Below are 25,986 nucleotides of genomic sequence, written 5' to 3'. Positions count from 1 at the left end.
TAATAGCTTCCCTCCCCAGAGTGTCTCGATCTATGCGATTGCCTGGGCTCCTTTTGGAAAGGCACCCTCCCGAGTCTGGGCCGAGCAGCCTGGTTTCATGTTGTGGGTGTACCGGTTCCAGACGCTCCCCACCCCCCTACACCGGACGATCTGCAATTAGCAGGAATATATGGGGGGAGCGTCTGCATTGGTGACTCCCACATAGCACCTGCGGGTTGCTAGCTCTACAGCTACTGTGACACATGTGTAACCAGCGCGGTTGGACTCCCCACGGCGTTCTCCTGGGGCGGACCTGGCATTAACCACGGTTGATGTCGGAGAAGGAACCAGGGCGCCACCCGGAGTTGGGCTGCGCAGCACACAGTTTTCATAGACAGTTGGAGGACATCGTGTCTCCATTAGCGATGCGGACTTTGATGCATGATAAGACCCAACCAGGGAATTTTTTGTTGTTGTCCTTCCTCCCTCCCCCCCCCCCCCTTTTGCTGCTGACTTGAACTGCGAGACACTGTGCCTCGGGGGCCATATTGCAACTCTAATAACTTTTCTCCATCCATTAAGACGCTACACCTTAGTGTCTACACTGGCCGGTACTGATGCGGTCCATCCTCGACCCAAATTGGGTGAGTTTTAATATCGATACTCATTCAGCTGCCATTTTTTAATCCTCCCCCCCCCCCCCCCCCCAATTTTTTTTAAATATTAAGCTTTTACGCTTTGAACACACCGAGCTCTCACTTCACGCATGCCACCAGTCACCTACGTCCAGCATGCGTGTGGTGCACTGTAGATATTTAATGGTGCACAAGCTTCTCAGTTACAGCTTTAACATACAGATATGACATTAATGTTTGTTCTTCTGTTTTCGTTGCAGGTTCTTTTTAGATCTACAGGTACCACTTTTTAGGGTGCTCTAAGGGTGACCATTACCCCACTTCACCTTGTTACTGACCACTACCAAAAAGTGTAGATAGATCCAAGTTGGTCCTGAAAAATTGCGATCAAATTAATATAAGGGCTAGAAACATGTTGACGATATCACTGGCGTATAACCTCACATCCTAGAGTGAAGATATGAGTCTTCTTTATTTTTAATTAGGGGGGTGGCCATATTTCATTTAAATTATTTTGAGTGGACCATCTCATTCACATCCCTACACATCACTATCACCTACATTGATCTAGGGCCCTCACAGGCACTACACCCGACGGCATAAGGAATAAAGATCTCAGCCAAGAAGGTCCCATCACGGGTGCCGATCGGGTATTGCAGCGCCGGCCCGATAAGGAGCAGACCCGATGATGAAGCAAGACACCTAGCTGGCTGGGTGTGTGAGGGTCTTTTTCCGAAATGAGTAGATCCTTCTCATGATTTCCAACTCTACACCACTAAGCTAAGCTTTTATATTGATTGCTCCATAGATCATCAGCTCTCTGTGCAGTTTCTCCAGGGTAAAAAAGAGAAAAGGCAGTGCAAAAATGAGCCATCTTGCGATGGGTTGTTCTCTATTTAAGGATCCGGTACGCAGAGGTGAAGAAGCATTCGCCAGACTGCTTAAATGCTCTTTCCATGAGGGCTAAGGCTGCTACCACTGCGTCAGCATGCAGAGTACCTGTCCTGTACATTTGTCAGGCAGCTATGTGAGCATCCAGAATATACATTTAAAAAGCACTACTCCCTTAGCATATGGTACATCGAGAGGGGCATTTTTCCTGCTCGGTTCTACAGAAATAAAAGTTCTGAGCTAGTTTAAGCCTACCACCTGGGTAGGTACTGCTATGATATCTATTTACAAGGTGAGAAAGCTGCAGTTAGAAGTAACCATCTGAACGCGGTACTTAACTTTGATAATGATCTTGCTGGTGGATACACTACAGATTCTTCACTGACCCTCCCTTCTCCATGTTCAGTAAACTGGAGTCCTTTCAATCTTAAAAGGTGTTAATCTAGAGATCTGCACTCTAGTCATGCCAGTCTGCCGAATGGGCATGGATTCTGAGGAAGCAGACAGCCTAAAAAAAAGCAACTAACCTCAGCGTGCTTTGGTGGTGCTTATATGCGACTCAGCTTGTTACTTCTGGAACAGAGCAAGTGAACAGAGCTGCAGGGCGCCACCTACTGGCGCACAGAAAAACTGGTTTAAAGTATCCAGATCCAGTCTAATGCCTGGGAAATATACACCACATGAGCAGCCGCGGTGCGTCCATTGGGGCGTAGGGGCGTAGCCCCACTAAGCATGGACGCACCGTGACAAGAGCACACAGCAAACTAAAAATATTTTGTGAAATTGGCATGGATAATAAGCGCCGCAGCGCAGCGCTTCAATCATTATCTGGGACACGCCCGATTTAATCCGGAGAGTGGGCAGGCAGGGGGTGGGGCTGTCTGGTCTGCTGCAGCTTGAGTGACAGTCTGCAGCAGGCCAGCAGCAGTACTGCGCATGGGGAATTTTGGCTTGCTCCTAGCCCGAGCATGCGCGCTGCTAACCTGACAGTATGAGGGACCAAGGGGGTGCTGCTTTAGCCGGGCCGCAGCAGCCTCGGGGGTTTCAAAGGCGCCAGGGCGAGTAGGCAGTGTGCCCCCTTAGCCAATCCTGGCGCTGCAGGCAATCCATTATTGGATGCCGCGCGTGGGTGGTGGCACACTGCCTCAGCCGCACTGCATATGGCAAATCACTGTGACTTCAGCATGTGAAGTCATGCAGTGATTGGCCATTCGAGACGTGCGTGCGCCGTGACGTGTACTAGTACTTTCTACTTGGTGTAGGGGCTCGAGTCTCCACGTGTGCGCAGGCAGCAGCAGACGTCCGGCGACTTCACTTCACTCAGTCCGGGCCCGGCCGCCTCATCACACGCTGTGCCTATGCCTGCCCTGGCTTCTCGTTTCGTCGTGTCGATGATCGGGCAATACCTGCCACACAGAAAAATAAAATAGTAGGTGCGAAAGTGACAGCCAAAAACATTAAGGGATTTATCGGACAATGACTCTGCAACCCCCTGAGGTCTTTCCTGGTTGCACTTCACATGTTTAACTTAACTTACTTTCCCAAGAGTATGTGCATTTTCTGTGTTTTCTCCTCATGCCGCGTGCTTCTCTTGTGTGGCGCGTGCTGTGAGCTGTGCACCCGTGTGTCTGAGTTCAGGCACTCGGTGGATATAACACAGCACGATCGAAAGCTGCAGGGAAGGCTAAAGGCACTGCACAGTGTTTGTCAGTGGAGAGTAACGTGTGAACAATGCGTGCTCATCCCATCCTTGGCCTCTTTGCTGAGCTCACCGAGCTGCAGTGAAGGCTAGAGGCACTGCAAGTTTCCACAGTGTTTGTCAGTGGACAGTAAAGTGTGAACAATGCGTGCTCATCCCATCCTTGGCCTCTTTGCTGAGCTCACCGAGCCGAGGCTCACAGCTCTTCAAATGTTTACAGGGTGACAATAAATGAAAGTGCCCGTCTCACGGGTGAGGGGGGTTGTGTGATAGTGGGCAGAGCCAAGCATTGTAAGTAAATACATGAGACTACATTTTCCAAGGTAGGGAATGCAATGTAGTTTTTAGGAAATGAGAGCTTGATTCAGTGAGGGTAGGCTACTTAGGCTGCTAATTGGCAGTTAAGGTGAGGAGGTGTTAAAAAAACAGGAGGGTTTAAATGCGGTATTTGTGAAATGGATGGGAGACATTTTCTGCGCGATGGCGTAACGAGGAGGGACATGTCAGTGTCACTGTGTTGAGGCAGGTATGTGAATGATCGTGCTGTCGGATGTTAGTTCAAATATTCTTTAAAATGCATGCGAGCAATAGAGGGATGTAAGGGGGTGTATTAAGTCATTTTGTAGAGGGAGTGGGCAGTGTTTGAAATGCATGGGTGATAGGGAAAAGAGTGATAGGTGTGTGAATCAGAGAGTGGTAGGACGAAGGAAAGTGTAGAACAGTGAAGAAAAGGGGAATACTAAGGGTTAAGATTTCGTTTTGAGCATGAGAAGTAGAGCAGAACGAGTGGTGAGTGGAAGTGTACATGAAAGGGAAGGGAATTTGGAAACTAGCAAAGTACCGGCAGAATAGCTGCCAATTGACGTTTGAGTTCAGGTGCATGTTAGGAATGAGGACGGCTGATAAAACAGGGGGATAGCAGAGAGGGAGGCGAATTGGAACCAGGCAGGGTCACGATTTTAGTAAGCACACGTGGGATGACACTGAAAAACACATTTTTTTAGTAAATGAGGAGTTGAATAAGAAGGTGAAACTCGTGTGCAATTGTTTAGTCCTATGCTTCGTAATTTGATTTAGTTCGTTGCTTACAGGGCACCCCCATCATGTCCCCTAGAGAATGTGGGCATGTACTTTTATAATGCACATTGCATTCCTGATGTAATTATCTATGAGGCAGTGAGGCACTTATCTCTTGTGAAACCTTTTCTTTAACCTACTTCCATTAAGGCTCGAAGTCTAAGTGGGTTGCAGCGTGAATGTCTGTCATTCTTTGCATAAAGGACTGCTTTTGTTGACTCCTTGATTGTGAAAAAATCTGTGAAGACAATGATTTCCTCCCAGGCACACTTTCCCATCTGGTAGAAATCTTTTCAGAAGCACCTCTGCAACAGAACCTAGCTACATTTGGATTGAAGGCCTACTTTTATACTGGTGAGTCCTGACTCTTGTATCTTAGAATTGAATGTATATCTGTCGGTTTTGCACTTTACATGATTTTTTCCATCCTGATGTCAGTCTGGCATGGCACATATTGAGAATGCTATTGTGTTTTGTACTGATGAAGATCAAATGTATTCATGGCGCAGGACCGAAACGCTGACATATATATCCTTATTTCCATTACTGTCATTCTATTACTTGCGTCTTTTCATTTGTGTGAAGCCAATAGTTGTAATGCTGCTGGGTGTGTGTTCCTTCATTAACTATATATATATATATATATATATATATATATAGCGTCACTCCCCATTTGTCCCCGAACTGATGTTGACCACAACTATGATTGATTGAGACAATCAAAGGCATCGGCTCACCATCCTGTGATTCTGGACAAATCTTTGAATCTAGAAAAAAAATGAATGTGTCTTTGTGTAATGTAATCTGGTGTTCATGCAAAGTGCTCTGATGCCCTGGGACCTAGTTAGCGCTCCATAAAACTGCAAAAAGGTGAGGGTTTAGCCCTACTTGAAGTTTTCACCAGCAAATAAATACCTCTTAAATTATTACCTTCGGAAAGCGTGCTTCTATGCTTTTTTACTTCTGCAAATGTTCGCCATTGTGCTGCTGTGTTTTCTTTTTTCCTTGCACACAAACATTGTTAATTGACGTCACGGTGGCCTCGGGTGGGTGCAGGAACTCTTTGAGCTCTGAGCAGGCTTTTAAACTTGTCATCAGATGAGGACACTTGGTATAAAACAACATATCTATGAACTGGTCCCGACACTGAGAGGAACTCACATCCTACCCTACAGCACGGAGCATGCTGGAACTTGTGGTTTGTCACATTAAAATTTCTGATTATGGGATAAGACAGAAGCCATGGCATTGGCAATCCGGAAGTACAGGGAAACGCTGGCAGAGATATGTTCACAAAAGTCTGCCTTTCAGCATGCGTATATGTACTCAAAGCAGAACGGTGTGGCGCGATGCCGTCTTCGGATCGGAACGGATGTACAGTACACTTGGTGGTGGGTCTGCTGTTTATGTAATTTGTGGATTGCCATGGGCTCTTTGATTAGTTGAGGCGGAGAGTCAGTGGGTTTAGTGTGCAGTCTGGACTGGTTCATCATGCTGACACCAGTTGCTGCAAGTCCTATCTCATCAAGTTGGTGACCCTTTTAAACTTACTAATGGCAGATGAATGAAACCGTAAAGGGGACAGATGCGTCTTCAATCTGTGTGTGTCTCCTGACCATTTGATGACTGAGAATGTGCTAACGGACGGGTCTCGTCATCGCTCCCTGCTTTGTTTCTTTTTCAAGCTCATCCACCTGAGGTTCTGTAGCGATCCGAACCAGTGTTTTCGGTATCGTAGTACTGACACGATTTTGGTACCAGTGAACCGTAAATGATCCATTGTGTATGTGGCAGTGTTTTCGCTGTGCTACTAGCACGGATACACTGAGAAATATGGCATTCTGTTGAAAACACACGGCATCCATTTTAGATACGGCGTCCATTTTGTCTCTTGCCCTCACATAGTCAATGGACGAACGTTGACCCCAGCTGAAGCACCTTGTTAGGGACACGTAGGCTCTAGTTCAGGAAGGCTGATGCTGCGTGACTTGGCAGAAGCTGCCTCCCTTGCCTGAAGCCAGTCCTGTTATACAGGTTCTCGTGTTCGTTGGCCTGACCACGATTAGGAGGCCGAAGACAGTAGCCGTGCCCGTTTTATGACCCACCAGCATCTCTTATCCTGCTTTTCTAACTTCTACACCTGGCTCTGCTCCTTTCCTTCTGGGCTTTTACTATGGGGAGGAAACATTTTTCACGATGAGGCGGATCGATCTATGAATAGAAAACTGACATGAAGACTTGATCGAATACTGGAAACTTGCAAATAATTATCGTTGATATATGTTTATTGTTCTGTTTGGGATACCGGGCTAGGCATGGAAGATATTTTAACAATGTTGCCTAAAGTCATTTTCCATGTATATAAGGAGCGACCCACTTTGTACAAGTCGAACAGTCTCCTAGAATCTGCCTTTGTGTGGTTCATGTGACTTCTGTATCCCTGCAGTAAATAAACCTTGGTCTCTGACGCCACCATCGAGAAGCCCGTGTCTCTGTTTTATTTGTGCACCGAGACAGGAAGGAACTCAGGGGTCTTTTGGGTGTTGTTTCCCTGACACCTCTGGACTCTAGAAAGTCCAGAACCTCATTTGGCGCCCAACGCGGGGCAACGTCAACTGGTACCAGTCCAAAGCCTGAAGATTTCGAGGAGCTTCGTGTGAAGATTCCGGAGGGAGGTACCCCGCTTCATCGATCCCTGCATGTCGTAAAAGTGGCCCGACGATCTCTTCCACGAGGGTTCCCGTTCCCAGACGGCTACAGAGGACCGCTGCCCTGACTGTCGCCCTGTCTTTGACCTCAGGTGCAGACCTTAGTACGGCGAGACGTAGACGGGTTCTCCTTGGTGACGTCTTCGACATTTCAGTTAAGTATTAAGTGGGTCGCACCCAGTTTGGTTGCTCTTGGTTGCTCTTGTAAGGATTTATCATTGGTTGACGGATAATCCTTTTGTTTTCTGGATATACGATACTCTTGGTTGCGTTTGTAGATTATCACTGGTTGCTCTTGTCAAAGATAATCTTTGGTTTTTGGTATTGGTTCATTTGGATGCTCTTGGTAGGCCTAAGTTCTTTGCACATTTGGTTAGAATCTTTTCCTTAGTTTGTAATGGCTAGTCGTAGTAATTGTTTCCTGTCCTGGTTAAGTTGCAACAGGGATTCCCGGTTGGAGGACTCGTGTCCGGTTCCTCCGATTGGAACTCCAACGTATGAGCTCTACTGTAAACATGGTGTGGGTCTTATCACTTACAATGAAGTGTGGGTCCGATACACCAGGAAAGATGGTGTCCTTAGTTGGCCACCACATGGTAGCTTCGAAACTGAAATTCTAGATAACCTGGAAGTAAAATTATTTAAGATGAAAGCCCGGCCGGCAATGTTTGATTCTTTTCGTTTTTGGCGTAAGGAAGCCAGACAGAGAGAAATAAGAAAAATGAAAAGGGAACAGAAAGAGAAAGGTTTGACTTTAATGCGGTCTGCTAGGCAGTTGCATGTCAACGAGACTGAAAAAGCAATAGAGGTAGCGAATAGAGAGCATAATTTTGCGATTGACAAGTGCTACCCTGCCTTGCCATCGTGTCCTGCTAAGCCAGCAGAGGACCCCCTGTTGTCTTATCTTTTGAGATCGCCTCCACCGTATGCACAGGGTGTTACGGCACCACAGTTGCCACCTGTTGTACAACCGGCTGTTGGTCAGCCTGGAATAGTTGTTCCTCCTCTTTTGATCCAAGCTCCTGTCCTTCCTGTGGTTAATGTTCCTCCAGCACCCCCTCTTCCTGGGTTGCCTATTCCGCCTGTGCCTGTCGTTTCGCAAACTACTTTGCCCACTACTCCTACCCTTACAATTTCATCTGCTCCAGCTTCCTTGACCCTGACCTCTGTAAACATTCTGACTCCGCTTTCTGTTCGTCGGAAAATAACTGACTCTGTAACTAATATTTTAACCCCTTTTTACAGGTCTTTAATTAAGACCCCCGTTTCTGACTCTACACAGAGACGTAGTCAGCTTCCTGGTCCCCAGGAACGAGAAATGTTAGATTCGACAGCTCTTAGGTGGGTTTCGAAAACTGTGAAATACGATGCACAAAGGGTGTTGGATACGTTTATGCAATGGAATGAACCAACTCAGCGATACGTATTTGATGTGATGTGTTCCCTTTTGCATGAGGAATGGGATGATGATTACTTGGATTCAGTTCCCGCTGATTTGATATATACTCAGCAAAGATTCGCTGCAGGAATGATAGTGGGTCCGGACGTAAAGGAAGCGATAGAACTGATTTTAGCATACAGGTCTGATTCTCCTCTTCAATTACCAAGGGACCCAGATGGTTCTCCGATTACTAGGAAGAAGCGAGGTCAGTATCCGATGAGGGAAGTCCCGCCGATATGGCGCGAAGCAGTTCAAGCTAATGCGAATCTTGGTATTCAAGCAGCTCCAGCACAGTTTCAGAGAGTGTGGATACACATTCCGTGGAAACGGGCTGAAGTTTTAGCAGTAAAACAGACATTGCCAGACCCGCGCAAGAATCCTGCTGTTTATTATAAAGAGTTGACCCAGACAGTTCAAGCTTGTGTCATGAATTTGGCAGACATTGAGATGTTTTTCGGCAATGTAGTGCCACAGCCTATTTGGGCCAAAATTCGCCATGAGGATCATCAAGTTGCCTTAGGAGGTGATTGGCCAGCTATTGTAGCGGCAGATGCACAACAAATTGGTGGTGCTAAACCTGAGCCCCTGATCGCTGCTTTGCCTGGCAGAATAATCAATTTGATGAAAACTCTGATGCCGGAGTTACGTGTCAACTGGGATAAATTATCAGCATGCAAGCAAAAGAAGGATGAAAGTGTCTCTGATTTCTTCACCAGATTTGAAGAGACTTTCGTAGACCACAGTGGTCAAGATATGAGTACTGAGGGAGGCCAGAGATTGTTTGTCGACAAGTTTGTGTTTAATTTATTGCCTGAATTAAGTAATAAGTTGAAGGATTCTGAGAGTGCATGGGCGGTATCGACGACAGCACAGATACTTGCAACTGCTCAGTATTACGAAAATAGAGAAAAAGAAGAGAAGGAAAAGTCAGAGAAGAAGACGAAAGTCTTGAAAACTAAAGTTCTTTTGCAACAGGCGTATCCGCCTCGCTCGAATCAGTCAGATTCACAGCAGCGACCCCAGTTTCAGCAACAGCCACAGTTCCAGCAAGGAATGTCCCAAAGGTTTGATTATGGTATTCCACGACAACAGTTAGCATGGAATCAGTGTGCCTATTGTAAAAAGGAGGGTCATTATAAGAATGAGTGTCCAGTTCTGCATCCACAAGCTAGCGGTGTCCCCGCTCCGAGAGGCCGTGGTGGTTTCATGCAAGCTCCTAGAGGCAGAGGACGCGGTGCTGTGCCTCCACAGACTGATCGTTCCTCTAATTATTTTGATCAGCAGAATGTGCCATGGGGTAGATCTCAACAATACCATGTTGACGATTATTATGAGGGTAATGGAGAAGTACAGCAAAGTGAGTACTAGGACAGCCATAGGCAAAGAGAGGGAGTAGTATCAGTTCCAGTCGATCAGAGTGGACCTTATGTCGCAGTAGCTACATCCGGTGTGATTGAACCGTTTCTGTTGGATACTCGTGCGGCAAAAAGTTCAATTATGCATGCGAAACTCCCTGGCGCACCTTTGTCTGGCTTAACCAACATTTCGGTAGGATTCTCAGGCGCCCCTGTTCACAACCCTGTCTCTGGTCCTTTGTCCATTTCTGTTGGACCATGTCATCTAGAAGCACCCCTTATTCTAACGACTGGTTGTAATGAGAATCTGCTTGGTCTAGATCTGTTAAAACGCCTGCATGCGACATTGTACTGCTCTCCTTCAGGAGTACAGCTCACGTTGGGTGAGAGAGTGATCCCTCCAATGTATTTGTCAATGGATAAGCTCCCACCGGAGCTGCGTTCTCTCCCTGATACTCTTTGGGCAACTGGTCCTAACGATGTAGGTCTTTTGGAAATTCCTCCTTATGTGGTGAGTTTGAAGGCGAATGTTAGATTTCCACGAATCCCACAGTATCGGATTTCAAATTAAGGTGAATGTGCGCTTTTACTGATCGTGCAGGACTTGATACAGAAAGATGTGATAGAAGAAACTAGAGGAAATGTATGCAACAGTCCTGTTTTGCCGATTTTAAAACGCACTGATCCTTCCAAACCTCCAGTCTACAGACTAGTGATTGACCTTAGAGAGGTTAATAAAATCGTGGTTCCGCAATTTCCTGTGGTCCCGGATATCACTGCATTACTGACATTAATTCCTGCTTCAGCTGCGTGGTTTTCAGTGATTGACTTGAAGAATGCCTTCTTCAGCATTCCGATAGCCGAAGACAGTAGGGATATTTTTGGTTTCTCCTTAGGTGGTCGTAGCTTCAGATTCAAACGCGCTACACAAGGCTATTGTGAGAGCCCTTCGATTTACAGCCAAGCATTAAAAAGTCATTTAGATACCTTTTTACTTCCTCCTGGTGCTGCTCTTATCCAATATGTAGACGATCTCTTAGTGGCTGCTGATGACGAGGAAACGTGCAAAACAGCTACAATTTCTTTGCTGCATCATTTATCAGACTTACATCACAAGGTGTCACCTTCTAAACTACAATATTGTTGCCAAGAAGTGACCTATTTAGGTCATCTTTTGTCAAAAGAGGGAAGGTTGACCCCAGAGAGAATTAAAGCAATTTCACAGATGACTGTACCAAGCACACAGAGAGAAGTGCGTGCGTTGTTGGGTATTACGTCATATTGCAGACAATGGATCCCAAATTGTTCTCTTATGGCAAAACCATTGGTGGCTCTGACTGGAAAAGGTGTTCCGAGTCCTTTGCCATGGTCTGATGAATGTCAGCAGAGCATCTCTGATTTGCGTGATGTGTTGTGTTCAGCTCCTGTGTTGGGTACTCCTGACTACAGTAAGCCGTTTACACTATATGTCCACGAAAGAGAGGGTTGCGCATTGAGTGTTTTGACGCAACAATTCGGTGACAAGCAACGACCTTGTGCGTATTTCTCATCGACATTAGATCCGGTAGCCAGAGCATTGCCAAGTTGTTTGAGAGCTACAGCAGCAGCTGCAGTGTCCATTCGACAGTCTGCTGGATTGGTCATGAACAATATGTTAGTAGTCATGGTTCCACATGCCGTGGATACACTCATGAATCGAACGAAAACTCAGCACCTCACCAGTGCTAGACTATCAGGCTATGAGCTGACGCTTTTGGCAAGTCACATTCAGATTAAGCGATGCAGCATATTGAATCCAGCAACACTGTTGCCGACTACTCAGGAGTCGAGTGATTTGGAACCCCATGATTGTTGCTTCAGAACTGAGGAAGAGACAAAAGGACGGATTGATTTAAAAGATACTCCATTACTAGATCCAGATGGTATTTTGTATGTTGACGGATCTTGTTTTAAACTCCAGAATGGTGATGTGACTAGTGCGTACGCAGTTACGACTTTGAGCACGATTGTTGAGACTGCAAGAGTGAGTCAAAATTCTGCCCCAGCTGCAGAATTAATTGCATTGACGAGAGCGTGTGTTTTAGATGAGGGAAAGAGAGTGAATGTGTTTACTGATAGTCAATATGCCTTCGGCGTAGCACACAGTTTCGGTCGTTTGTGGAAGGAAAGAGGTTTCCTTACGTCCCATGGGACTAAGATCCAACATGGACAATTAGTCAATGACCTGTTGGAATCTCTGACCTTACCAAAGGAAGTTGCGATTGTGAAATGCAGTGCCCATCGAAAGGTTACGGATGACGTTGGTCGTGGGAATGCGTTCGCAGATGAGGTCGCTAAGGAGACGGCCAAGAATATGATGAGTCGAATGTATGTTGCAATGTCTGCAAGGTGGATTGCTGAATCAGGGATGTGCGAGAATACGATTGAAAGTGTAAAGGCAATCCAGAATGAAGCTACTGAAAGTGAGAGGAATGCATGGGAGGAGAAAATGGGTAAATTGGATTCGAATGGATGTTGGATTGATTTGTCAGAGCATCAGCGATGGATGTTGCCTGATGCGTATGTACTTGCGGTGGTTACGATGGCTCATGGAATAGCGCACATCAGTACGAAAGGTATCAGTAAGATGTTAGCTCCCGTATGGAAGAATGATGGGATTGCTAAGTGTGCGGAGAGAGTGGTGAAAAATTGCATGGTATGCCTGATGCATAATCCTGGCAAGGGAACCCCAACCCCAGCTGGTCATTTTGCTCCCCCTTCTTGTCCCTTTGAAGTAATCCAGTTAGATTTTATCCACATGGACAGGTGTAACAACCTCAAATATGTCCTAGTGGTAGTCTGTGCGTTTTCGAGATGGATTGAAGCTTATCCGTTAAAGGATAACACTGCCCTGTCCACTGCCAAAATCCTCCTCAAAGAATATTTCCCTAGGTACGGCATGCCACGGATTGTATGGTCGGACAATGGAAGTGAGTTCGTAGGGAAAGTTATGCAAAGTGTGTGTGCAGGTTTGGGAATTAAGCAAAAATTCCACAGTGCGAATCATCCACAGTCAGCAGGTCTGGTTGAGGGGTACAATGGTACCTTGAAGCTGAAACTTGCTAAAATCCAAGCTTCCACTGGTTTATCTTGGCCAGATGCACTGCCTTTGGCCTTACTGTCTACCAGAGCGACTGTACACTCTCGAATAGGGCTTAGCCCATATGAGATTGTGTTTGGTCGCCCTGCTAATGTTTGGGGAGTTCCGAGGCCCAAGGAATTCAATCGGATCGAATATCCAATGTTGATTGATTACCTTTTTGACCTGACTGCTAAATTGAGTCTTATTCATCAACAGGTATTTGAAACCTTGCCTAAGCCGCCAGAGGGTCCAGGACACGCACTGAAACCCGGGGATTTTGTTCTCGTAAGGAACTTTGGACGAACCCGAAACCTCCAGCCAAGATTTGTTGGTCCTTTTCAAGTGCTCCTGGCCACAAAAACTGCTGTACGCCTAGCCGGCAGGAAAAATTGGGTGCACGCTACCCATACGAAGCGTGTGCCTCTCCCACTCCCCTATGACAGTTGGGTTAGACAGGGAATTGGTGTTTCCGAGACCGAACCTGTTCCTAGGCATGTCCCTTTCAGCGATGCAGAGTATACAACGGACAGACAAACTGAAACACAGAACTCTGACACCGCACCAGGAACCGTTTCTTTGAACCCTGAACAGAGCACTGTACAAAGTGAACATTTGCCACCTGTGGATTTGAACATTGCTGCATCTTCAAATCCGTTGTTTCGAGATCAGACACAACCTGAAAAATTCCGTTACAACTTGCGTTCTCATTCTATGAACCAATAACATTGCATAAGTACTGGTCTATTTGAAAACTGATTGATCTTACCATATTCTCTTCAGTCAGGAAATTTTGCTCATGAATTTTTTGTTTTTTTTACCTTGCCATCTGGGTTGCCGTAGGGTCGTAACTTGTGCCTAGTTTAACTTGCAGGGGACCAGACACAAGGTCGGTTTCGTCTGTTTATTTTGGGAACTCCCAGGGTAGACAGAGGCATTTTTAACAGGTACAAATCATCCGATTGCGAACGGCTGTAGAAGATGGAGCTTCCTGAACTGCGACGAGTTAACGCTATCAATACTCGCAAGACAAATTTGTACAAAATTCTGCATAGCAAATGTTTCATAATGCAATGTGCTCTGACATGTTTGACTGTTTTAATAACTTTGGTGGGCGGAATGGTTTTCGGTATCCAGTTAATTTTTGCACCGGTTACATCTACAGTACCTCCAAATGTTTCTGTTTCTCCGACTATTGTTTCTCTTCATTCTTTTCACCCTTTTCCTGCACATGAGCAAGCTCGACGCTCTGAGTTTATAAATAACACTTTCATTCAGCTCTTGCACCAACACCAACTGGTAGTAAATACAACGAACTGCTGGGTGTGCGGTCTGATACCACATACCATGGACAAGGGTATCCCCTATCTGGTTCTGCCCTTTAGTTATAATGGATCATTTTGGGCATTTCAGACCATGTTCGTTTATGCTCTTGAGACCTATCCCCCGCGACCTCCGCGTTCCACTAGGTATAACTCTGCTACTAGAGCCTTGGTAAAGGGAATTACTGACATGGTTAGTGATGTCAATGACACTCCGTTTATTCCCAAGGATGAATTGCGAGTTTATATGGGTTGGAATGCTACGGAGTATGGCATTAGTTTGGGTGAGAACAAGCGTAAGAGCCCGACTCCGATTTGGGTCGTACCCCACCAAGGTCAAGTCTGTTTGCAAGGGAATGGGAGGAACCCGAGAGCTCGGCTAGGGAAGAGTGACTGTACTGAAACGTACGTTTTTCCAGCACAGTCTTCCCCAGCATTCTTAGCTGCTAAGGGTACCTATTTTGTCTGCCAAGACAGAGCATATACATGGCTGCCGGCTGACTTTTCAGGCTCCTGTTATATTGCCAGACTGTTACCTCCGACATACACTGCTGCACCGGATTATCACAAGACTAGATTTGTGAGAGGTGTCTTCGACAAAGAAGATACTGCTGGCCAAGAAGCAGGAGATTTTTGTTTAAGGGTTTCCTTCCGTTCTGGGGGCCCATGGCCAATAGTAGGAACTTGCGTCAACTAACACGGGTAGTTGAATCCACTATCACTGAAACTGCCGGTGCCCTTAGTAACCTGACAGCTGAGCTCCAGGCGGATCGCCTCATGACGTTGCAGAACCGTATGGTTCTTGACGTAATACTTGCAGATCGAGGTGGAGTATGTAAGATGATCCAATCGAGTTGCTGTGTTTTTATTCCTAATAATGCTCCAACAGTGTACGAGGCCATTTCTAAGTTACACAAGATCGCTGACTCTATTAATGTAGATAAAGGTGATTGGTCGCTGATGGGATGGCTTTGGAATCTGTTATCTGCGTGGGGATGGAAGGTTCTGATGGTCATTGGTGTTGTGTTGGTGTTCCTATTCTCATGCTGTCTCGTTGTTCAGTGTGGTCCTGCCTTATGTGGCCACTGTGCCGCAACATGCGTAAGAAGGCCGCCTGTTTTGGGAGAGACGTTACGAGATAGAATGATGCTCCAGCACCATATCAGTGACTTAATGAATATAGAGATAGACTCTGACATAGAGTGAGTTATTGCCTATGTAAGGGCAAAAGGACGGTCTGAGGTTCTGTAGCGATCCGAACCCGTGTTTTCGGTATCGTAGTACTGACACGATTTTGGTACCAGTGAACCGTAAATGATCCATTGTGTATGTGGCAGTGTTTTCGCTGTGCTACTAGCACGGATACACTGAGAAATAGGGCATTCTGTTGAAAACACACGGCATCCATTTTAGATACGGCGTCCATTTTGTCTCTTGCCCTCACATAGTCAATGGACGAACGTTGACCCTAGCTGAATCACCTTGTTAGGGACACGTAGGCTCTAGTTCAGGAAGGCTGATGCTGCGTGACTTGGCAGAAGCTGCCTCCCTTGCCTGAAGCCAGTCCTGTTATACTGGTTCTCGTGTTCGTTGGCCTGACCACGATTAGGAGGCCGAAGACAGTAGCCGTGCCCGTTTTATGACCCACAAGCATCTCTTATCCTGCTTTTCTATCTTCTACACCTGGCTCTGCTCCTTTCCTTCTGGGCTTTTACTATGGGGAGGAAACATTTTTTACGATGAGGCGGATCGATCTATGATTAGAAAACTGACATGAAGACTTGATCGAATACTGGAAACTTGCAAATAATTATCGTTGATATATGTTTATTGTTCTGTTTGGGATACCGGGCTAGGCATGGAAGATATTTTAACAATGTTGCCTAAAGTCATTTTCCACGTATATAAGGAGCGACCCACTTTGTACAAGTCGAACAGTCTCCTAGAATCTGCCTTTGTGTGGTTCCTGTGACTTCTGTATCCCTGCAGTAAATAAACCTTGGTCTCTGACGCCACCATCGAGAAGCCCGTGTCTCTGTTTTATTTGTGCACCGAGACAGGAAGGAACTCAGGGGTCTTTTGGGTGTTGTTTCCCTGACACCTCTGGACTCTAGAAAGTCCAGAACCTCACACCTTTCATTCTCTCGACTGATTATGCTGTATTTGTTTCAGAAACACAATGGAATAGCTCTGTTACAGCACTGCTGCTGTATACTGTGGCATCATGCACTTCCCATTAAATGTATTTCAGGATATACCTCTAAATTCGCAGCTGTTCCACTGAGTAAAGGTTTGGTGTCCAACGAATCTGAGGCCTGTCTCAGGATGTGTTTGAGAGAGCTCCTTAGTAACTCTCAAAATATGAGTTACTCAGAAAGATACCTGTACAAAGGCTTCCATCTGATTACTTGTCTACAAACTGCGGCTCCTGGCCTTCATCCATTTCTGCTCCTTGTCTGATACATTTCAGTGCCAGTCTCCTTTTCCAAAATTACTCACACTAGTTTCTCTTCGCATCAGCACCAGATCGCAAAATTCCCCCGATGACCTGGCAATCTTTTCATCAATGGCTGACGCTGGAATAATATGCACTACAGCCATCCGCCATGCAGGCATATAAACAGGAAAATAACCCTGCCAACTGCAACTCCCTTTTAGTAAACAAACCAATTCATATGGTGAAGGTTGCCCAGACTAAATATCACCAAGACACCATTACATTACCTCTCTAGCAAATCACTATTTCTGGAAAGAGCGCAGGAGGTGGGTGAGGCCCCTGAAGACTACTGAGGCCCAGAGGGAATTGGAAATTGAGAAGTAGACTGAAGGAGTGTTCAAGGAAGAGGAGGAGGGCAGTGCAATATGCCCAATTTGCCTCTGCTATTCGTTTCCCTCCTGAAAGGGTGGTCTCTGCTGGTCTCTCGAAGCCAGTTTCATATTGTTTTAGTGTTAGCCCTAAATCACAGAATGTTCTTCCTCCATGATGCTTAATAAATTCCTCTAGGTTTCTTCCTTTGGACACCTTTTGCGGTTCTGGTACACTTGGCTGGAATGTAAGTTTTTGGGGAGACACTAGTGTGAAGGTTTTTTTCATAGGTAATGTTGTGTTGGTCATTTTTCAGAAATGATTTTGAAGGGAGCAGAGCAGCTTGAAATCTGAAAGAAACAGGTTAGTATTAGATTCCTTACCTTAGAATATCCCCAGGCGTCAGTCTGGATCCGGAAACTTTTGCGTAGCAGTACCCCTGCGCGTCGGTAGGCGTCGTCTGCAGGCGTCCCCTGCGGCTCCGCGTCGTCGGCGTCGTGCGCCGTGATGACGTCGCTGGAGTATATAGACGCCGCCTCCGCGCGCTGACGTCAGTTCTTCTTTTTTCCGCGCCAGTTAGCGCAGATCCGAAGAGCAGTACTCCGGTCTTTTGACCAAGTTTTTTGTTAACTGATTGATCTTTACGGTGCCGGTAGGATGCCCGGTTTCAAGAGTTGTGACGAGTGCGACCGCATGATGTCGGTCACCGACCACCATCGACTCTGCCTCCGGTGTCTGGGCGCGGACCACGACGTGGAGTCCTGCGTCGACTGTCGGGCCTTGACTGGAAAAGCTAGGCGGGAGCGGTCCCGCAAGCTTCTCGAACTCCGGTTGTCGGCCCCGCGTCGAGAGCGGTCCCGGTCCGGTCGGAGGTCGAGGGAGCGGTCGAGGGAGCGGTCGCGGAGCCGCCATGGGCGCTCCGGGAGTCGCCACCATTCCTCCGGCTCGTCAGGTAAGCACAAGAAGTCGGGGCGTCGCCATCGCACCCCCGACTCCCCCCGACGCCCGCGTGCTGCGGCCGGGGGCTCGGGTGACCCCACCCCCGCGGTCCCGCATGGGTCGCCGACGCCGTCTACCCCACACCTGTCGGTCCCTGGGGAAGGCGCGTCGCGTGAGGAGATCGAGGCCTTCCTCATTGCTATGAGGGCGAGGTCTTCTCCGGCGGGGCCTTCGGCGCCTGCGGGCCCGTCGGTCCCGTCTGGGGGCCCGAGCGGTTCGGGTGCTCCTGCCCGGGCGCCGCCGGTGGCTCCGGCCCCGGCGCCGCTGGTTCCCTCTGGTTCGTCGCCGGCTGGTCTCCCGGCCTCTCCGGCGTCGGTTCCTGTGGGCCAGCCCGTGGTACCGCCCCCGCGTGGTGCAGCGACTCCGCCGTCGGCTCCGGCCGGCGTCGGGTCCCCGGCACCGACGCCGCGCGGCGCCACCCCCCTTTCCTCCCCGACTCCGGACTCGGAGCCGGACCGGCGTCGGCCGACGCCGGACCCGACGCCGATGGGGCCCGTTGACCCCGATGTCTATATCGTCGACCCAGAATATGGGTATGACGAGGAGGAGTATGGAGAGGGTTGGGAGGGGTCTGAGGACCCTCTGTCCCGTGCCTGCCAGTACGATGTGGACTGGGTAGGTGATCTGGGTGATGCCAGTGGCCTGGACGAGTCGCCCAACCCTGGGTTTGTCTCTCCGTCCCCTGTAGCGTCCGAGGCGGGTGCTGCCTATTCGGTGGTCCTGATGAGGGCTGCCAAGGCCTTACACCTTGAGCTCCCCGTCGCGAAGGTCAAACCGAATATCCTGACGGAAGTTTTTAAACCGCAGTCATGCCCCCAGGAGCCTCTGCTGCCGTTTAATGAGGCCCTGACGGATGTCCTTCTGGGCACCTGGTCCAGGCCCGCCTCTGGTGCGCCGGTTGACCGGAACGTTGCCAGGCGTCACCGTCCCTGCGCGGACGACCCTGCCTTCCTGTCCACCCATCCCTCCCCGGAGAGTCTGGTGATCCAGGCCTCCACTTCGCAGTCCGCATTTCCGTCGGCTCCGCCCGACCGGGAATCAAAGAGGTACGACCAATTTGGAAAGAAAGTGTTTTCCTCTTTGAGTGCTGGGCTGCGGTCTTGTAACACCGCGTGCCTCTTGGGCCGCTACACCCACTCCCTGTGGGATACGGTCGAGGAGTGTTTGCCGCAATGCCCCCAGGAAGTGCGGGACAAGCTCACCCGGGCCTTTGTTGAAGGCCGGGATGCGGCGCGGTACTCGATCCGTTGTGGTCTGGACACCACGGACTCACTGGGACGAGCCATGTCCACTACGGTGGCGATTCGTCGCCATGCCTGGCTGAGATCTGCCAACTTCTCACCAGACGTCCAAAATACGCTTATGGACATGCCATTTGATGGCAGTCGCCTATTTGGTGACAAAGCGGACCACGCGCTGGAGCGCTTCAAGGACTCCAGGGTCACGGCCAAGTCCTTGGGTCTCTCGACCCAGACCCAGCGCCAGCAGACGGGTTCGTTTCGGCCCTTTCGTGGCCAAGGGAGAGGAGGTCCCACACGTGCTGCCAGCCACGCGGCGCAGAGCGCTCCCCAGCGCGGTGGCGCCCGTGGTTTCCGCCGTGGTGGCGGTAGAGGCCAGCGTCGTGGTCAGTCCACGCCTCCCTCCGCTGCGGCATCCAAGCCTTCCTAGTCCGAGCTTTCGGGCTCACGTGACGCCAGTGGGTGGCAGGGTTCGCCATCACCACTCCCGCTGGCGCGCGATAACATCGGACAGGTGGGTGCTGCAGCTTGTCCGAAGGGGCTATGCCCTCCCCTTCGAGTCCACTCCTCCAGCCATGCCACCGCAGAACCACCGTGTGTCGGGGGACCACTTGACACTTCTGCAGGAGGAAGTTACGGCCCTCTTGGCCAAGGGGGCCATCGAGCGCGTTCCTGGGCCAGAAGTAGGGTGTGGTTGCTACTCCCACTACTTTCTGGTACCCAAGAAGGACAAGGGAGGCCTGCGTCCTATCTTGGATCTACGGGACGTCAACGGCTTCCTCCGGAAGGAGAAGTTCAAGATGTTGACTTTGGCTCAGGTCTTGGCTGCTCTAGACCCACAAGACTGGATGGTAGCGTTGGACTTGCAGGATGCGTACTTTCACATCCCCGTCCTGCCGGCCCACCGGCGTTACCTGCGGTTCACGGTAGGCCACGAGCATTTTCAGTTTATCGTGCTCCCATTCGGCCTTACCAGCGCCCCACGGGTGTTCACGAAAGTGATGGCGGTGGTCGCAGCTCATCTGCGCCGGTTAGGGGTTTCAGTCTTCCCCTACCTCGACGACTGGCTGTTGAAGGCGGGCTCGCCCCAGACAGTCGTCCACCACCTTCAGATGACGGCAGACCTCCTGCACGAGTTGGGGTTTTCCATCAATGTGCCGAAATCACACCTGTGTCCCTCTCAAAAGCTCCTTTTCATCGGAGCGGTTCTCGACTCGGCGCAGTTTCGGGTTTATCCCCCGGAACGGCGGGTCCGGGATATTCAGGCTCTGATTCCCATCTTTCAGCCGTTATCCCGGGTTTCGGTCAGGTTGACGCTGCGGCTTCTGGGGCTGATGGCCTCCTGCATCCTTCTGGTGCATCACGCCAGATGGCGGATGCGGGCTCTGCAGTGGGACCTGAAGTTTCAGTGGGCCCAGCATCAGGGCAACCTATCCGACCATGTCCTGATCTCGGAGGGCACTGCGAGACAGTTGCAGTGGTGGCTTACAGACCGCGATTGGGTCAGGGGCAGATCCCTCTCCCTTCCCCAGCCGGAGCACGTGGTTGTGACGGACGCGTCCCTCCAAGGCTGGGGTGGCCACTTGGGAGAGGCGGAGATCAGAGGCCTCTGGTCTCCGGCGGAGTCCCGGCTCCATATCAACATGTTGGAGCTGCGGGCGATTCGCCTGGCACTGAAGGCATTCCTCCCCTTTGTCAACGGGAGTGTAGTGCAGGTGTTCACGGACAACACCACCGCCATGTGGTACTGCAACAAACAGGGCGGTGTGGGGTCGTGGACCCTTTGCCAAGAGGCTCTGCGCCTCTGGCAATGGCTGGAACGTCAGGGCGTGACTCTGACGGTTCAACACCTGGCAGGTTCTCTGAACGCCAGGGCGGACGAACTCAGCCGTCGGTGCTCGGTGGATCACGAATGGCGTCTGAACTCGGATGTGGCGAGAGGCCTCTTTCAGCAATGGGGAGAGCCTTGGTTAGATCTATTCGCCACAGAAGAGAACGCGCAATGTCATCAGTTCTGCGCGTTGGAGTTTCCAAGACGGCACTCGCTCGGCGACGCCTTTCGGCGCGAGTGGAGTTGCGGTCTGTTGTACGCCTTTCCGCCTATACCACTTCTGCCCAGAGTGCTGAAGAAGATCAGGCGCGACCGGGCCCAAGTTATCCTTGTGGCTCCGGACTGGGCTCGAAGGTACTGGTATCCCGAGCTACTCAGCATGACAGTCGGTCCCTCGATCCGCCTGCCCCTTCAGGAGGACCTTCTGTCGCAGCAGCAGGGGACGGTCCTCCACCCGAACCTGTCCAGTCTCCACCTCCATGCGTGGAGATTGAGCGGCGACAGTTGAGGCCATTTGACTTGCCTCCTGAAGTCTGTGATGTCATTCTGGCAGCCAGGCGTCCCTCCACAAAGTCGGTATACGCCTGCCGGTGGAACAGATTTGTGGCATGGTGCACAGCAAAGGCTGTGGATCCCCTTTCTGCCCCTCTATCTGAGGTTCTCCTCTTCCTCCTTTCCCTTGCCCAGCAGGGCTCTGCTCTGGGCACTATCAAGGGCTATCTTTCTGCCCTTTCCGCCTTCTTGAGGCTACCTGATCAGCCATCTTTGTTCAAGTCCCCTATTGTGTTAAGATTCTTAAAGGGCATCACGCACATGTATCCTCCAGCTCCGTTCGTGATGCCTCAGTGGGACTTGAACCTGGTTTTGACTTTCCTGATGTGCGCTCCCTTTGAGCCCCTTCATTCCTGTCCTCTCCGTCTTCTCACCTTAAAGACGGCCTTCCTGGTAGCCATCACCTCTGCCAGGAGAGTGAGTGAGCTCCAGGCTCTTTCTGTTCAACCTCCTTTCTTGTCTGTTCATCCTGATAAGGTGGTTCTTCGGACCAGACCTTCTTTCCTGCCCAAGGTAGTCTCTGCTTTTCACATTGGGCAGTCCATCACCTTGCCCTCCTTCTTCCCGCCTCCGCATCCTTCAAAGGATGAAGAGCGGCTCCATCGTCTGGACCCAAAACGTGCGCTTTCATTCTATATGGATCGCACACGCCAGTTCCGGGTGGATGACCAACTGTTTGTTGGCTACGTGGGTGAGAAGCAGGGAAGGGCGGTACAGAAACGGACCATCTCTCGGTGGGTCGTCCTGTGCATCAAAGCATGCTACTCTTTGGCTCGGAAGGAGCCTCCTGTTGGGCTGAGGGCCCATTCCACTCGGGCCACGGCGGCCACTACTGCCCTGGGCCGGGGAGTCCCTTTGCAGGACATTTGCCAGGCGGCCACGTGGGCCTCGCTGCACACCTTTGCGAGGCACTACTGCCTGGACAGTCAAGTCCGGAGGGATGGCTTCTTTGGCCGTTCGGTCCTCCAGGACTTTCTGGTGTAGGTTGTATTGGTTCGCAGACCCACCACCGGGGTTGGTATTGCTGGGGTATCTATTCTAAGGTAAGGAATCTAATACTAACCTGTTTCTTTCAGATGAACAAGTTACTTACCTTCGGTAACGATATATCTGTAAGAAACAGTAGTTAGTATTAGATTCCTTACCGCCCCGCCCATCCTCCCCGTTCTGCGAACTGATACCTAGGGTTAGGGACATCCCTTTCAGGGCCCTAGTTTCAAATGGCACCAGTGTTGGTTCTCACATGGCTCTGCGTGTTCTGGCGCGGAAAAGCTGTGTGCAAAGAACTGACGTCAGCGCGCGGAGGCGGCGTCTATATACTCCAGCGACGTCATCACGGCGCACGACGCCGACGACGCGGAGCCGCAGGGGACGCCTGCAGACGACGCCTACCGACGCGCAGGGGTACTGCTACGCAAAAGTTTCCGGATCCAGACTGACGCCTGGGGATATTCTAAGGTAAGGAATCTAATACTAACTACTGTTTCTTACAGATATATCGTTACCGAAGGTAAGTAACTTGTTCTTTAGGGAGACAGTGGAGAACCTTCAAGTTTAGGGAGAAATGGCAGACCTTTTTCCACATTAAGCATACTTGAGCTGCCTAATATTTAGAAACAAATGAATAGGCAAGCTTAGAGTAGGGTAGCATTCTCCGTCCTTCCTCCCGTTATTTATTTTCTTCTTTTTCCATTACTTTTCCAATATTGCCCTTTTTCTTCTTCCTTCATATTATTATCTCAAGCCCAATCTCTACAGCTGCTACAGCCCAAATTACCTCTACACCTGCCTATCTCCCACCTTTCACTCTCCCATTTCGCCTTCTCTCAAATCTTATCTTAGCTGGATTTTTATGTTTTTGTACAGTGGTCCATTGAATTTGCCATGCTCTAATTATTGCAGTAGTCTTTCAAGAAGTGTGCCATGACTGAGAAATTAACAAACCAAGGCACTAGACTGGTATGTGTATGTTCCAGTTTAGATAGTACAAAATGTTCCTAATCCGAAAGGATAAAGTGCACGAATCGGACAGGCTTGAATGGACACGTATTAGCGTGCATATGGTCCTGTAACAAGAGGCAAGAGTCATTTGATGAGTTGGCGTGATGCAACCAAATTGCCACCCGCTGGGGCGGGTCACAGGTAGTGGCTGTCTTTGGCCGCTATGTCCACCGTATCCACTATATCCACTATGTGGAATTGGAGCAAGGCCAAGGCAACAATTGCTTCTACCTGCATAGAATAAAGACATACAGATTTCACAAAAGACATATAGACTGCATGCCTAGTAAGCCACTGAAAGGCCCAGAAGGGGAATATGAGGTGACCAAAGCTGTACATCACTGTAAGTAACACTGTGGAAGTGGCTGCCTGGCTGGGTGTGCTTGTGTCCCTGGATTGTGGTGGTTCCTTGGTAGTTCACCCCCAGATATTCTGTGTTTGTCATACAAGTACACACAGAAACAAATACACTCACACACAAATACACATACACACACAACAGCATCACAAAGAGAACACACACAAACATCACCCCCTAACAAACACCCACCATATTCAGTCTTGCACATGCAGCATTACTCCACACCATTAAACATGCCATGACGATTACTACCACAAGCACCACCACCAGTCACACACCCATCACACACAGACACACCAATCCTCATAACTCCACCATCTCGAACACTATATCAAACTCATTCTCTCTTTTGCACACACACACCAGTACAAATTCCATATTACACGTGCATACATCAAAAAATCATTCAAACACACCCACACACTTCTCAACAATGCACACTATCACACATCATGAAGACACAAAGATCGATATTTCCTTGTTTGTGTTGCTTCTCAAATCAAACCATGAAACCAATCCTTGATTGCTAACATTTGTCTGACCACATGTTCTGTACGAACTCCAACTCACAGTGCTTTGGCTTTGCCTTTTAGTAGATCGGCGTGTTCACGAAATGGCTCTGGTCAGGGCCGGACTGGGGCATAAATAGGGCTGGGCGCCAACATCGAAGCTAAAAAAGGTGCGCCCTGTTTGGAAATCAAAGCCCCTTTGAACTTATTAAGACAGGCTGTATGAGTATTTTCCAAGGTAAAGACTGCAAGGAGGATGTGACATAACTGATGGCTATCTATGTTTTAATATCAGGTTACTCGCAGTGCATACATACCCAATACTAGTCCCAGCTGGCAGAAGTTCGCTGAGAATGTGTGGTTTGCATGTGTGAATCGTGAAGCAAGAGACTAGCCTTGAAATCGGTTTTCTCTAACCTGAATTGGGAGGGTTGGTATGCATGTTGTGTGCTTATACATACAATCTAAAGCATACTCATTTTTCAGGGCACACTCACACTGCAAAGCAGACTCACACAGGAACGCTTCCACTAATACTGAAAGGTATGCTCACATTGAAAGAGGCACCCACATTGTAATGCATGCTTAATGCAGTTCGGGCAATCTCTTTATCTGCTAACTAACAGAGTGAATAGAGCAGCTCTCATGGTTGAAATCCATGCCAAGTTATTGCCGCTGTTTTAAAAGTCATGGTGGCATATACGATCACTGCCTTAATTAGAGCTTTGAGCTTTTGCTGTCTAGTTGTTCTTACCATGGTGGCAGCTGTGGTTATTGTTGTCAGGAGCATGGAGAAAGCTCCGTGGCAGGAAGAAGAGAGAGTGTAACAAACATGTTTTGCACTGACCTGCAAGAGAAGGTTCCCAACTGCTGTGCAACTTCTTCTACTCTTAGAGCTGAGATGTTCATGAAAGTCTTATAGTCTGAATTCAGCAGCGTAATAGGACGGAATGTATGAAGCTCTGTGGTTATACTGAATAAGCAGCTACCTATGTTATGACATCTATTAATGTAATAACTTCACTTTCACAATTGCTTTATTAACCTTCCTGCTTTCTCAAATTTGCTTGAAAATGCACCATTTGTCCACGCTTTTTTCAAAATTTTCTCGGGGGGGAAATCCCACCAAACCCTCCTTAGGGGGTTCGGGCTCGCTCGCTGCGCTCACTCGCTATGGTGCAGTATGATTAGCATTTTACGGCGCACCACTTTCAAATGTCACCACCCGCCCCTGCACATGAGTAATATGTGGTTAAATGGTATCCTCCAGAAAGCTATCAGGCCTTTTTCCTTTCAATTCAGTCTGCTCTTACCATGCTTCGCCTGTGATGGAATGGACAGCCTTTTGAAATTACCCTCTGTGTCGTGTGAAGTACTTCTGGGCCGACCTCCACCAGGTCTGTAATCTTTGCCTCTCACCTGAGTACAATGAATTCTCTTGCGACGCATACCAGTCAAAAACCT

This window comes from Lissotriton helveticus, chromosome 7, assembly GCF_964261635.1.
Source record: "Lissotriton helveticus chromosome 7, aLisHel1.1, whole genome shotgun sequence".
Classification (NCBI taxonomy): Eukaryota; Metazoa; Chordata; class Amphibia; order Caudata; family Salamandridae; genus Lissotriton; species Lissotriton helveticus.
This window is presented reverse-complemented; position numbering follows the sequence as displayed.